Genomic DNA, 13,071 nt, shown 5'->3' on the forward strand with positions numbered 1-13,071 from the left:
AAAAAAAAAAAAAAAAAAAAAAAAAAAGTGACAAGGACCTTCATGAATTGTCTTTATTAGCATTTGTCTTCCCAATTTTGATTTTTGAATGTAACCAGATGTTTCAAAATATTAAATGATCAAATTAGTGTCAAATTTTCAATACAAAGTCAATGTAAGCTTCATATCATATCATTTCGTAACCTCAGTTAATGTTGCCTTAGTAATGCAAGGGATTTAAAAGACAAATATGTTCATCTAAGGTAAAAGTACATTTTTAAAATAAAGAGATTTAGGTGCATATGTCATCTGGAGCAGAGTTCCCATGTGGATCACTTGATTTCAAAATTTCAGGGCTGCTCCTGATCTATCAATCATTAACTATTGTGCTTTACTGAAAAGACTGTTATATAACAGGTTTTCCCTGACAACTAAACTGATTGATTTGGGGTGGTAAGTGGGAAATATTTCAAAACATATTAAATCTACTGAATTCAAGTAAAATTACTCTGTAGCATTTCAAGGTCTTGTATCTCACAGGCCATCTATACAAATTCATTTCATAATTGGAGAAGAGTAGTGGACTTCTACTAAACCAATGGAACTCAAGCTTTTGATCGTCTGCCATGTGCCCAGTATTGTGGGAGAAACAAAGGACAAAGGAACTTCACTCATTTTGCAGAAAAAGTGCTCTTGGAACAGATGATGTGATTTGAGGGTGGGGGAGACTGTGGTCTCTGAGTATGTGGAGGTTGGCCTATCATAGCAATTCATATTTTTGTGTGTTTTGTTCCTCAGCAGATGATGACAGTCGTGGAGAGCAGGACTCATGTTCACTTACATTCTGTGACCCTCAGTTCTACCGTACCTCCACTCTCCATTGCTTCTTGGTATAGTGATCGACAGGAATAAGTAGAGGAACAAAAAAAGGGATGCATAGAGATTGAGAGCTATGGTACTTCCATTTCCTGCTACAGAACAGAAGCCAGAAATAAACCTTTCAGGATCAGTCTTCTATTTTTTTTTTCCTGAAAAGAGTGGCTGAGTGATCAATGATTTTTAACTTCTTGGAAGTCACAGTTCAGTGGCCTCTTTGTGGCCCAGCAGAGCCTACTTCCTCCCCTTTTCTTCCTCATGCTTGTGGAATAACCAGGTCAACTTCCATGATTAGATGGCTGATCAATTCCAACAAGTAGTTGATACAGCTTGTAAAAATAGCTATACCGGGCTTGTCAGCAAAGGTTAAATTTCAAGGAAGATGAGTAGTGCCAATGAGTCAGCAGCTCATGAAATTTAATCAGTTAAGCAGGTGATAATAAAGAAAAGTAATTGATTGGTGGTAACCAAAGTAGGATATGGTTATATTTCCATATAACATGTCACCCACCAGGAAAAGGGAGACAGACATGAACAAGCAGGGTAATGTGCCAGTGGATGTTTAAATGAAATAATTTTTATGGATATTGTTTTAAAATAATATACTGACTTACAATTGTTGAAACATAAGTGGAAAAACTAATTTAATGACTTCTAGATAGAAGAGGAAACATGCTGATAGAGAAGTATAATTTGTCCTCCAAAATTCTATTACTAAAATTTTATTTTCTTAATAATAAATTCCCACAGCATTTGGCATAGTCTGCATTGGGACTAGCATGTAAATTCAATTCTAAAGCTAGAGAAAGAATAGTTTATTTTCTGTTAGGGTTTCTGTCTGGTCAGTAGATTTTAATCAAAATTCATGTATGATAAATGGTTATTTTTCACTTAATAGCCATTTGGTTTAAAAACCAGAACATGTATCTTTAAGAAATAAAAAAAGGAGTTGATTCTGTTGAACACTGCTGGCTATTTTTTTTACATGAAGATGTAACCGTGCCTACCTGCAGGTGGATTGTCGCTGCTCACTGTGCACTTTTCTGTTAGTACCCAGCCAAAATTTGTGGGAGGGAGGAATGAAGATCAAACCCACAGTTGGGAGGGTGGCTAGCATGAAATGCTATGTTTATACCAATACCAGCTTTAAAAAAAAAATGTTTGCATATTTATGGCAAAGCTCTTTGGATTCACTGATCAGCTTCCCTATCAAGAGGTGATGTTTATGCTTTTTATTTTTATTTTTGTCACTTTTTCATACCCTTAGCATTAAATACTTGTCATTCACTTGTAATTATTGGTCATAGTACTTGTTAATTAGGCCTAAAGGGAAACCCCCTCTCAGCTGGGCAAGAAGAAGTAGGAAGGGAGGGAAGTAACCTCAAGACCCTTAACCTCTCTACTGCAAAGCACCCCTTCTACAACCAGGGCTCAACTAACAGGGCGCTTCAAGGTTCACAGAGCACAGCACCAACCTGAGATGTTTTACAGAGGAAGAAACAGACACCTAGATCTAAAGTCCCTCTCCCAGGGAAACACAGAGCCAGCCAGAGGTAGAGACCAAGTTGAAGCCCAAGTCTTCCCAGACTCTAAGCCCTTTCCACATACCACTTGGCATATCCGAAGCAGATAGCAGATAGCATACATTTCTGACAAACAGAAATAAGACAGTGTGTGATCATGGAATATAAATCAAGTATTTCTCTGAAAGCTTGCAACCATCTTCATTGAGGAAAACTTGTAAAATTGAAAAAAAAAAAAACTTAAAATTGCCAGTCACAGGAAAAAAAAAAAAAACCCTTTAGATTTATAGATTCACATGGAAAAAAAGTTCATCCCAGAATAACTTTAGAAACTTTCAAAATGATGTACACATACACACACATATTTTTAAAAATATCCTCACAACTGGTTTTGGAATAAGAATTGCATAAAAATATGAATAAAATAAAGTTTGGAAAGACCAGAGTTAGTTTGGGAGGAAAGATGTGTTTAGATCCTTTGCAGTGAGATTAGAGAAATAGTAACCATGTGAGGAATGGGAAAGATACATTTGTCACCTCATCTTCTCACACCTGAGGATGTCAGCAAGCGAGAGCCAAAGGTTTTCTCTGTAGATCAGACTCTTGTTGAAATAGTCTTTACAATAATTGGGAAATTTGTTTTCTTTAGAGAGGAAGAAAGCAAACTAACATCAGCTTTAAATCCAGAGGGGACACGGGCACGCGCGCACACACACACACACACACCCTCACACTCTTGCTTCTATACTTGTAGATCCTTTGGGGAATAAATTTGGTAGACAAAGCTATTAGGTCATTCTTTTTTTTTTTTCTTTTTTAATTTTGTTGTTGTTGTTGATGGACCTTTATTTTATTTATTTTTATGTGGTGCTGAGAATCAAAGCCAGTGCCTCACACATGCTAGGCAAGTGTTATACCACTGAGCCACAACCCCAGACCTACGTTATTCTTTTTAAAAGTCACAATTTTACCAGCAAATATAATGATATTTTTTAAAGCCTTTCTCTCTAAAGAGCCCTGTGATGGTGTTCAAAAGATAAAAATATGCTGAGCACAAAGTCGGTGCTTGATACATATTCTGTGGCTAAATGATTGAGACACAAGATGGATTGCAGACAGGATAGAAAGGAAACAAACAATCCCGCAAGAGGTCAGGAGGTCCGGGCAGGGGAATGGAGAGGGCAGATGAAGAGAGCAGGTTCAGTTGACTTCCTTATTGAATATTCAGCGGTTTCCCACAACCTAGAGTCACTAGTCTCCTTTATCTGCCTCTCAGGCCTCACTCATTCTCTATGCAAAGCTTTGTTTCCTCCTAATCATCTGGGAAGAAAACAAACCTTTAAGTTTTTCTTCAGTAACATTAGAGCAACTAACAGATAAACCTTATTTTATATTTTACAGATAAAATATTTATTTTATATTTTATACTTTACAGATAAAACGTTTATTTCATATATTCAGATTTGCATAGATTGATTCATATTTTTTAAAGATATTTGTCTCCAGGGAATAAGAGAGCAAGAAAGAAGAAGAAAAAAGAAGGAAGGGAGAGGAGGGGGAAGGTGGGAAGGTGAGAGGAGAAGAAGGAGAAAGGAAGAGGAAAAGGAGAAGAACTATCAGGATAACCTAGCTGAATTCTACAGGTCATGTATTTGCCCATTACATTTTGTGAGTCTGAGATATTAGGGAGATGGATTCCTAAGAAGTTCAAGTTTTTCTGTTGACTGGTTCTTGAATGAGTCAAATTTGATCTTTCAGAAATAGAAGCTTCTCCTATAAACAGTGTGTCTGTTCTCTTTGAACTCAGGGACAAATTTGAAACAGAACCCTTGATTCCCTCTTTAGATTCACTCCTATATACAAAATCCATGAGTGTCTGCAAGGATTAGCTCTCAAAAATTTGCACTGACTTTATCAGTTGATGCTATTGACTATTTGGTGAAGAGGATAAATGGGGAAAAAAAAAGTTCATCTGAAATCTTAGTGCAGATTCTAAGGAGTTCAATGAAAAATCAAAAAAAAATGGAACAAATATTAATTAAATTCAATGATTGTAGATAAATCCCTGCTATGTTTATTGGTAAGGTATGTCGCCTCCATTCTCACAAACTCTAATTCTCACTCCCCATTATCTCTTATTCATGCCTTATTAGTGGCTCTAACCAGGTTCTAATAAGATGCCATCCTGGAGGTAAGAATTGCTAACAGGCAGAAGTATCTGGTTGAGAATCACATACGGAGTAAAGGATTGTAGTGTGAATAATGAAACCAAAGGAGAGTTCAAGTTACACGAGGATATTTTTAAATGATGCTTCACATGCAGCCACAACAATATGGCTCAACTGTGCAGCACCATTCCTTCCATTTATGTGACCTGAGATGTCAGTCATTCACTTCAGAGTTGAAAATGACCTTGCCAATAGTCTGCTTTTCCCAAATGCCAGTATAAATGAGCCTTAACTGTGGGGTGAAGATGGAGAAATAGAGATGGAGATAAACTCTCCACAGGTAGGAAAAAACATTTGAAATATGCTGGAATGTGTACCTGAGTAGGTCATATGGGGTCAAAGATTGCAAACAATTCCTCTTAAGGGCAGAAAGATCAGCCTGCATGACTCCCTAGTGCATTTGAGATCCATGTGCCTTCCAGGTTCTAGAAATAGAGTTTCAACAAGTTCTGCCAGATGCCTTGTCCTGGCAGGTTTTCCTCTTATTATTTCCCTTGACTGCCAAGGAGAAACTTCCCCATTGCCATGTGCAGGTCAGTGACTGGTTCTATCAACAAATCAATCAAATAGGCAGCATTTGACTTTTAGGAACTGGCCCCATAGTGAGGATTTCTGTGGGGATTGTATCCAGCCAAACCTGTACAGGGCATGTGGAAAAGGATTCGTACTGGGACACAGTGTTCTCAGCTTCCAGTGCTGTGGGTCTGAGATCTTAGGGAAATGAAACTTGCATGAGTTATACTCGACAAGAAAGTGTAAAATGGGGGTATCCTGTGTGAGCATTTTGCATTCCTCAAGGCTGAAATTATTAAGTTCTGTATGTAGCAAACTTTTTCTGCATTGTGAAGACCTTAAGGCAGGATGGTGATGTGCAGCCTTTGTGCCACTGTTTGCCCACTTGTGTCCATAGTGGCAACTAATCATCCATGCTGAAGTTACAGTTAAGCCCAGCCACAAAGTCCTCTTGGTTTAACATTCCAGGCATTCTATGGGCATTAGTATGTGAAATGAAACCTATTTGCCTAGATTAGGGAGCTCCAGTTCAGAGCTTCCCCAGAGGGTTACCCTAAGAAAGCTGCATTTAGGACAGGATCCCTTAACTGAAACCTAGCTTGCCCTGGGGAAGAAACCAAACCCTGGAGTGGTTTAAAAACTAACCCAGGCTTCCAGGAAATGTCCAAATAAGCAATGCTGAAGGTCCTGGTTTCATCTTAGTTTGTATCAATCATAAATATGGATTTATTTCTGGAAAAGAAAAATGTCAACCTAATCTTTGTTCTGTTCTCACTGTCTCATCTTAGACTGTTCAATAATGGAGTTTATAATGTTTGCTTTAGTGAGAAAAATGATTCTTTGTGACTAGTACTACCATTCAGTAATTAAATGAAAATTACTTTAAGTGTTTTCCTCTTCTCTGAAAGTAATTGAATTCACACAAGCAGGAATGACAGAAGGAGAAATTATGATATGTATAAAGCATTTCTGTTGAGGTAACAACATTCATTCCACACGTTCTTATTAAGTGCCAGGCACTATTTTAGCTGAAGGTCAACAGAGAAGAACAGCTCACGGGTCCTGTTTTGGAAGGGATGAAGAGTGACACATGACAAGTAGGTGCAGCTGAAGACTGTGGAGAAGAGTTGCATGGAATATACTTTCCCCTGTGCACGTTGTGACCTGGTTTGATGCTGTGTGGAACCCTTTTGACAATTTCTGGATCAAATTTGCTTTTTAACTCTGGTTTGGGCTTTTGGCATGCACTGTATTCTTCTTCAAGATTCACATACTCAGATCATACAATGGCCTGGTTTTGTTAATGTTATGATTTGGATGTGAGCTGTCCCCCAAAAGTTCTCACGTGAGACAGTGCTGGAAGGTTCAGAAGAGAAATGATTGGATTGTAAGAGTCTTAACTCAATCAGTGAATTAATCCACTGAGAGAGATTAACTGAAGTGTAGGGTGTGGCTGGAGGAGGTGGGAATTGGGGCATGGCTTTGCATATATATTTGTATCTGGCAAGTGAATTCTTTGTTTTCTGATTTCCTCCACCACCCTCTCCCTCCCTCATGTTCAACCTTGCCTCCAGCCCAAAAGAATGGAGCTGGCCTACTATGGACTGAGACCTCTGAAACTGTGAGCCCTCAAATAAACTTTTCCTCCTCTGCAATTGTGCTGATCTGGTCTTTATTCACACTAAAACAGTTAACAATTGAAGCATACTAGGAACCCATGGGGAATAGATCCCAAGGCTGTCCCATTGGCCCTTCCTCTCCAAACAGCTTGGCTTCTCCTTACTGCTGCTAACGAAGCTATTCAGGGTAAGCTTTGGCAGTGAAATCTGGAAACCCTCAGGAGCCACTGAGGATCTTTTTACACTGCACTGGTACAGCCAAGGGAAGGATCCTGATTTAGTAGTTTCTATGCTGGGTAAGGGCACCAGGCCCCAGTCAAGCATCTAGGGTGGCAAAGTAGTTAGTGTATCTGTGAGGAAAGTGCTGGCAGGCACTCAAGTAGGAAGCCCAGCTACCTAGCAGGGACTCCACCAAGCAGCCTTGGCTGCTCACCGGCCAAGGGCAGCTGGCCCATTATTATTTTGAGGCTTTCACAATGATATTTTGAACTAGCTATTTTTGTCTTAAAACAATGCTCGAAATTAAGGAGCTTTTTGGTCATTTTTCAGCTTTGAGTAACTCCCATGGCCTGAATATTTTGATTTGGAGGTTTCTCTCTACACAGAATAATCTAGCCCTGCAGGTGGATTCAATGACCTTTACTTCAAGTTGAAAGAGACTATTATTTGTGCTTCATACTTGTTAAATGTCACCTAATGTGGGAGCCACTTGATAGGCATGCTTTGTAGTATGTACTAGAAAAAGCTTTATAATTGGAGTTTGAGGACCTAGATCTAAGCCCTGAGTCCCGCCAACCATTAGCTGTGTGCCTTATGGAAAATGATTTAACCTCTCTGAAACTCAGTTTCCTCATCTGTGGAAATGTATACAAAATAGGAAGATGAGTCATACTGGTTATCCTCCCAAACAAGAAGTGGCTTCCACAGAAACATTCTTACTATCTAGCTAATTATGAACAGATCATGGGCAACTACTCTAAATCCCAATTCCTCATTTTGGGAAGAGAAATTTTCCAAAGTGAAATGGCTTTTAGAACAGTTTACATCCTTCAATTACTTAAGAGAACATTTAGTAATTTCTCCCTGGAGAAATTGATAAGACCATGTGCTATGTGACACGATGTATCCACAGGCACACTCTTGGAAGGTTTCTTTAGTCACTGTGTCAGGCATTAAAGTAGATGCTGAGGACAGAGGCATTGCCCCATAAGAAGGACTTTATAGTCTTGAGAGAAAGGAAGCATGCCAGGTTAGAACAAATCTGCCAGAGTGTAATAATGCTGTAACAGAATCATCCACAGGGACTCTGAGGAGAACCAGATAATATGTACCTCCTGCTGTATGCTCACAACTCCACCTCGAACGTGGTCTTGCCGAAGATTGAATTCGAATTTGATCAAGCCCCTGCCCATTTATAGAAAATACAGGGGACAGAAAAACACGTGAATGATTTCCTAGGAATGCAATTGACAAAATTCACATGGTTAAAAATTCTACAAAATAAGTAACCTGTTCAATTACCTTCAATAACCATATTACCAAAATAAATGTAGAGTGTGGGGAAGACTGGGAAAGATGAACAGGGCACCTAAGGGTTAAAGAGTCTTAAGAGACTTATTAACGTTTAAAATGTGTAGATTCTTGTTTGGGCTCAGATTCAAATAAACTGTCAAAAACGTTTTAAAAGCAGGGATGAGACTATTAATATTAGCAAATTATTGATGATGCAAGTTGAGATGAAGATGATGATATGGTTATGTTTACAAATGGGATCTTTGTCATTCAGATATACACACTGAAACATTTATAGATAAAGACATATCTGCTTTAGAGTGCTCCTGGGGAGGTGGGGAAAGTGTGTAAGATATAAAAGAAACAAATTGACTCTGAATTGATCATTGTAGAAGTTGGATGTTGAACATGTGGGGGGGGGGTTATATTGTTGACACCATTTTTATATGTCTTTGAATTTCTCAAATTAAAAATTTGAAAAGAGCATGTCCATCTATACGAAAGTTGGCTCAAGTATCCAGCAACTTCCTGAAAGCAAAGCCACCATGCATCAGCCCTGCTAGGATTTACATAAACTGCAAGAGGAACAGTGCCCCACATAGTCAAAGGACAGGTGCAATAGCAGGTGGTTGACCAGGTCAATTTAAGGCCATCCTTTACGGATGGAGTCAGGTTACATTGGGTTTAGGGTGAGTGTTGGTGGGAAGTGAAGACAATTAATGTAGGTGTCTTTTTTCTTTCTTTCCTTTCCTTTTTAAAGAATCAGGGAGACAGAATTAGAGTTAGAAGGGAATTTGGATTTAAAACAGATTCCAGCTCCCCAAGTTAGAAACAGTTGAAGATGTTATAAAACCACACAAGAGGAAGTCCACAGACAGAAGCAGTCAAGCAAGAGAAGAAGTAAGGAATGAGTGACATCTAGAAAGAGAAAGGGGAAGGGAGATGAAGGAGTTGGGGTTTAAAAATATTGAAAGGTATTTAAAATACCTGATGTGGGTTTTACACCACAATAAAATACATTTTATGTTGTATGTGTCTACTTGGTTATACTAGAAACTGACTTGCAATGGTGTCTGAAAAAGATAATTTATCACAAAACTCCAGAGCTGTTCCATGGAAATCTGCTGGAGAAATGCACTGATTTTAGGACAGAACTGAGCCCAGGAACAGGACTCACATTGCTCTGTCTCATTTCAACCAGTCTTTACACAGTGTTTCATTCTCTGTGGACAGCCATGGAATATGGCACTCTGCAGCTCCACAGAATATGGCTTATAGCTACACATGTCAAACTGAAAATGTTTCAAAGTGTTACAGATTCCCAGGAGAGGCAATCTAATTGTATTTCCAATCTAATCAACTATAACCAGTGAGCAAAATCAAAAAGTAGGAACAAGCAACTGGAGCCTCACAAATCTGGGTTGCAAGGGAAACAGTTGTGAGAGAGGCTGGGAACAAATTCCAGTATATTTCCACTTTAGATTCAAATGTAAAAATAGACTATGATCCATAGCTACGTAGTTGGAAAGGGAAGAGTATTTTAATAATTTTCCAGATGATCATAGGTATCCTTCTTTGTCACTACAGCAAAACTCAAATGATATTTTCTTAAAGATTAGTTGTAATGTAGTAGGTGAAGCTCTATTAGTGAGCAGATTCTATACCCTTTGAAATTCACTGGTTTATCTTTTTTTAAGAGTTTTTGTGTTGTTGTTGTTTGTTTGTTTTAGATGTCAATGGATCTTTTATTTTATTTATTTATTTATATGTGTTGCCGAGAATCGAACCCAGGGCCTCACACATGCCAGTCCAGTGCTCTACCACCGAGAGCCACAACTCCAGCCCCACTGGTTGATCTTTAAAAAACAAACACAAAGGTAGAGCCTGGGTGCTAGGCAAGCTCAGTGGTAGAGTGCTTGCCTAGCATGTGTGAAGCCTTGGGTTTGATCCTCATCACTTCAAGAAAAAAAAAGTACTAAAATAATATACAAGTAAACACTTTAATAAATTTAGGGAAAGTCATTCTAACTAAGGACAACACATTACCACAGATACATTCCAAGCACCCACTGGATATCTGAACCACAGGTGGTACTGAATCCTTACATATGATGTTTTTTCCTATACATACACACCTATGATAAATTAGGCACAGTAAGAGATTAATAACAATAACTAATAACAAAATACTATAATTATAATAATATAATGTAGTACGAAGTATGGGAATGTGGTCTCCTGCTCAATCTCAAAATACTTTATGCACTGTACTTACCCTTCTTGTGATGACAGGAGATGATACAATACATATGGGATGAGATAAAGGAGGTGATGATGCATGCAGAACAGACACAATTTAAAACTTATGAGAAGACAACAAAGAACTGAAGTTTGCTTTCCAAATTGCTCCATGGTACAGGACTAAGAAAGAGAGCAAACAGCTTCTCTCTGAGGTCAGAAAAAAATTTTTTAAAAAAGAAGACAAAGAAGAAAAAAAAGGAAAGAAATCCTACTGGGATCTAATACTGACTGGACTCTCAGAATGGCCTAGGGACACAGAAGTTTCGATGAAAGAAAGAAAGAAAAAAGGAAAGAAAGAAAGAGAGAGAGAGAGAAAGAAAGAAAGAAAGAAAGAAAGAAAGAAAGAAAGAAAGAAAGAAAGAAAGAAAGAAAGAAAGAAAGAAAGAAAGAAAGAAACTCACCACTGGCACTTGAAGCTGCCAATGATCCACTATGGGCAGGTCAGACAGAGTCTAAGAGATCCCACATTTCAGGTGGCACAGAAGTATTTCTTGAAGCAGAGAGGATGGCAATTGGGGACATCATTGAGCTGATCCAGTGAGTGAGCTGCACTTCATTTTCCTGTGAAAGGGACACTAAGATGTCTCCCAGTGACCTGTGAAGAACAGAGTCCACCACCATCTTCTTTCGCTGTGCTACAATGGCAGGCAAGTTTGGGTCCAAATCCAAGAGCCCAGACCTATGTAATTCCAACGGGGTCCGAAAACCTGACCTGGCAGAGGCCTACCACATGACCCAGAGTGTGACTAGAAAACCAGATGAAATTCTGTCATGGAGATGTTGTACCCAAGGGAATTTGAGACACCTTCAGACCTGAGAGATCCTGGGTGTCTCTCACACTATGAGTCTCACGGTTCTCAGGACAAGAGGGTAATGACTGGGCACTTCATCCGGTATGGGGGTGAATGTACGCTTTGGGACTAAGCCCCAGTGGCCAAGATACAGGAGCCATGAGAGGCAGAGGTGGGTGAGGGACTGGCTCTTTTGCCACTGGAGCAGAACCCAGGGGAGACTCAACTGGTACAGATGCCCAGTGCAGACATGAAGTAACTGGGCTCTGGAGGTGTGCTGATTTAAAAGCTTCATCAAACATCATTCCCTAAAGCACCATGGGTCTAACTAGACCCAAACCCCACCTCTGGGAATCCTTTCACAGAATTCTACAGCAACCCCTTGCTGTGAGTGGAATAAACACCACCTTCCAAACTGCCCCATCTAATACTGCTGAGAAGGGAAACTGAGAACAGGCAACAATGATGACATGCACAAAAAGAAGGAACTGACAGCCCCTGACTACTATTCTTGTGCACAATTCATATATCCCAAGAAAAGATGGAAATAAAGGCAATTGGGAACTGAAAATCAATGTAGGATATTATAGACAACTTTTTGACCATCATAAAAAACAAAACAAAATAAAAACAATCCCTTACTCTTTCATCAAGAACTTTTTTTTTAACTTTTGTGTGCTGAATGGCCCATGGACATCTGAATACATACATATTTGCCTCACTTCTTATCTTCTTATTTCAACCATTTTTGAAGGTAATTATTTTCTTGACTCTGCCTTTTGAGGACTAGGGTTTTTCATTAGTATACCTTGGTTTTGTTTTATATTGTTTTTTGTTTGTTTTATATTGTTTTTCTCCTATTTCCCTTGATTGTCTTCCTCTCTTTTTTTTTCACTAACAGCCAAATTCTATTGTTCTTTTAACTTTTTACTACTGCTCTCTCTCATCTCCCTCTCAAGTATTGCATCCTACATCTCTGCATTCTCCCACTTCATCCTTTTTGAAAGATCAAACACTTTTGTAAACATATCTCTACTGTAGGCAATTGCCTACAATACCATTTCTGTTTATACTACTAATTAACATTGCACATGCCAAAATAGGAACTAAGCATTCAGTTTAATGCTGAATATCAACTGTATTGGTTGTTGCTATTATTATTATTATTATTATTATTAGCCTCCCCCTAAAATTTGAAGTACTAGTAGTCTTCAGGAATACTACAAATTCATAGGATAGAAGTTCTGCCACCTCAGGTTCTTAATGAAAAAAATAGGTACACTTACAAACATGAAAAAGCAAGAGAATAACCCATCCCAAACAATTCAAAACAGAATCATTAACAGAATCCAATGATGTCACAATGGAGGAAATTTCAGAGAAGAAGAAATTTAGAAAGTTCTTAAACTGATCTGCAAGGTAAAAGACAACATAAGGAGTAAAATCAGAGAGAAAATCCAAGAAGTGAAAAATCACTTTAATAAGGAGATAGAAATCCTGAAGAAGAATCAATTGAAAATTCTCAAAATGAAGGAATCCTAAATAAATAAATAAATAAATATTCAATGGAAAGCATCACCAGCAGACTAGACCACTTGGGAGATAGAGTTTTAAGCAATGAAGACAAAATATGTCATCTGGAAAATAAAGCTGAACATTGAGAAAAGGTATTAAAAAAGTACATAAACAGAACTTCCAAGAAATATGGGATAATATGAAAAGACCAAAT

This window comes from Marmota marmota, unplaced genomic scaffold (genome assembly GCF_001458135.2).
Source record: "Marmota marmota marmota unplaced genomic scaffold, marMar, whole genome shotgun sequence".
In the NCBI taxonomy this organism is placed as follows: Eukaryota; Metazoa; Chordata; class Mammalia; order Rodentia; family Sciuridae; genus Marmota; species Marmota marmota.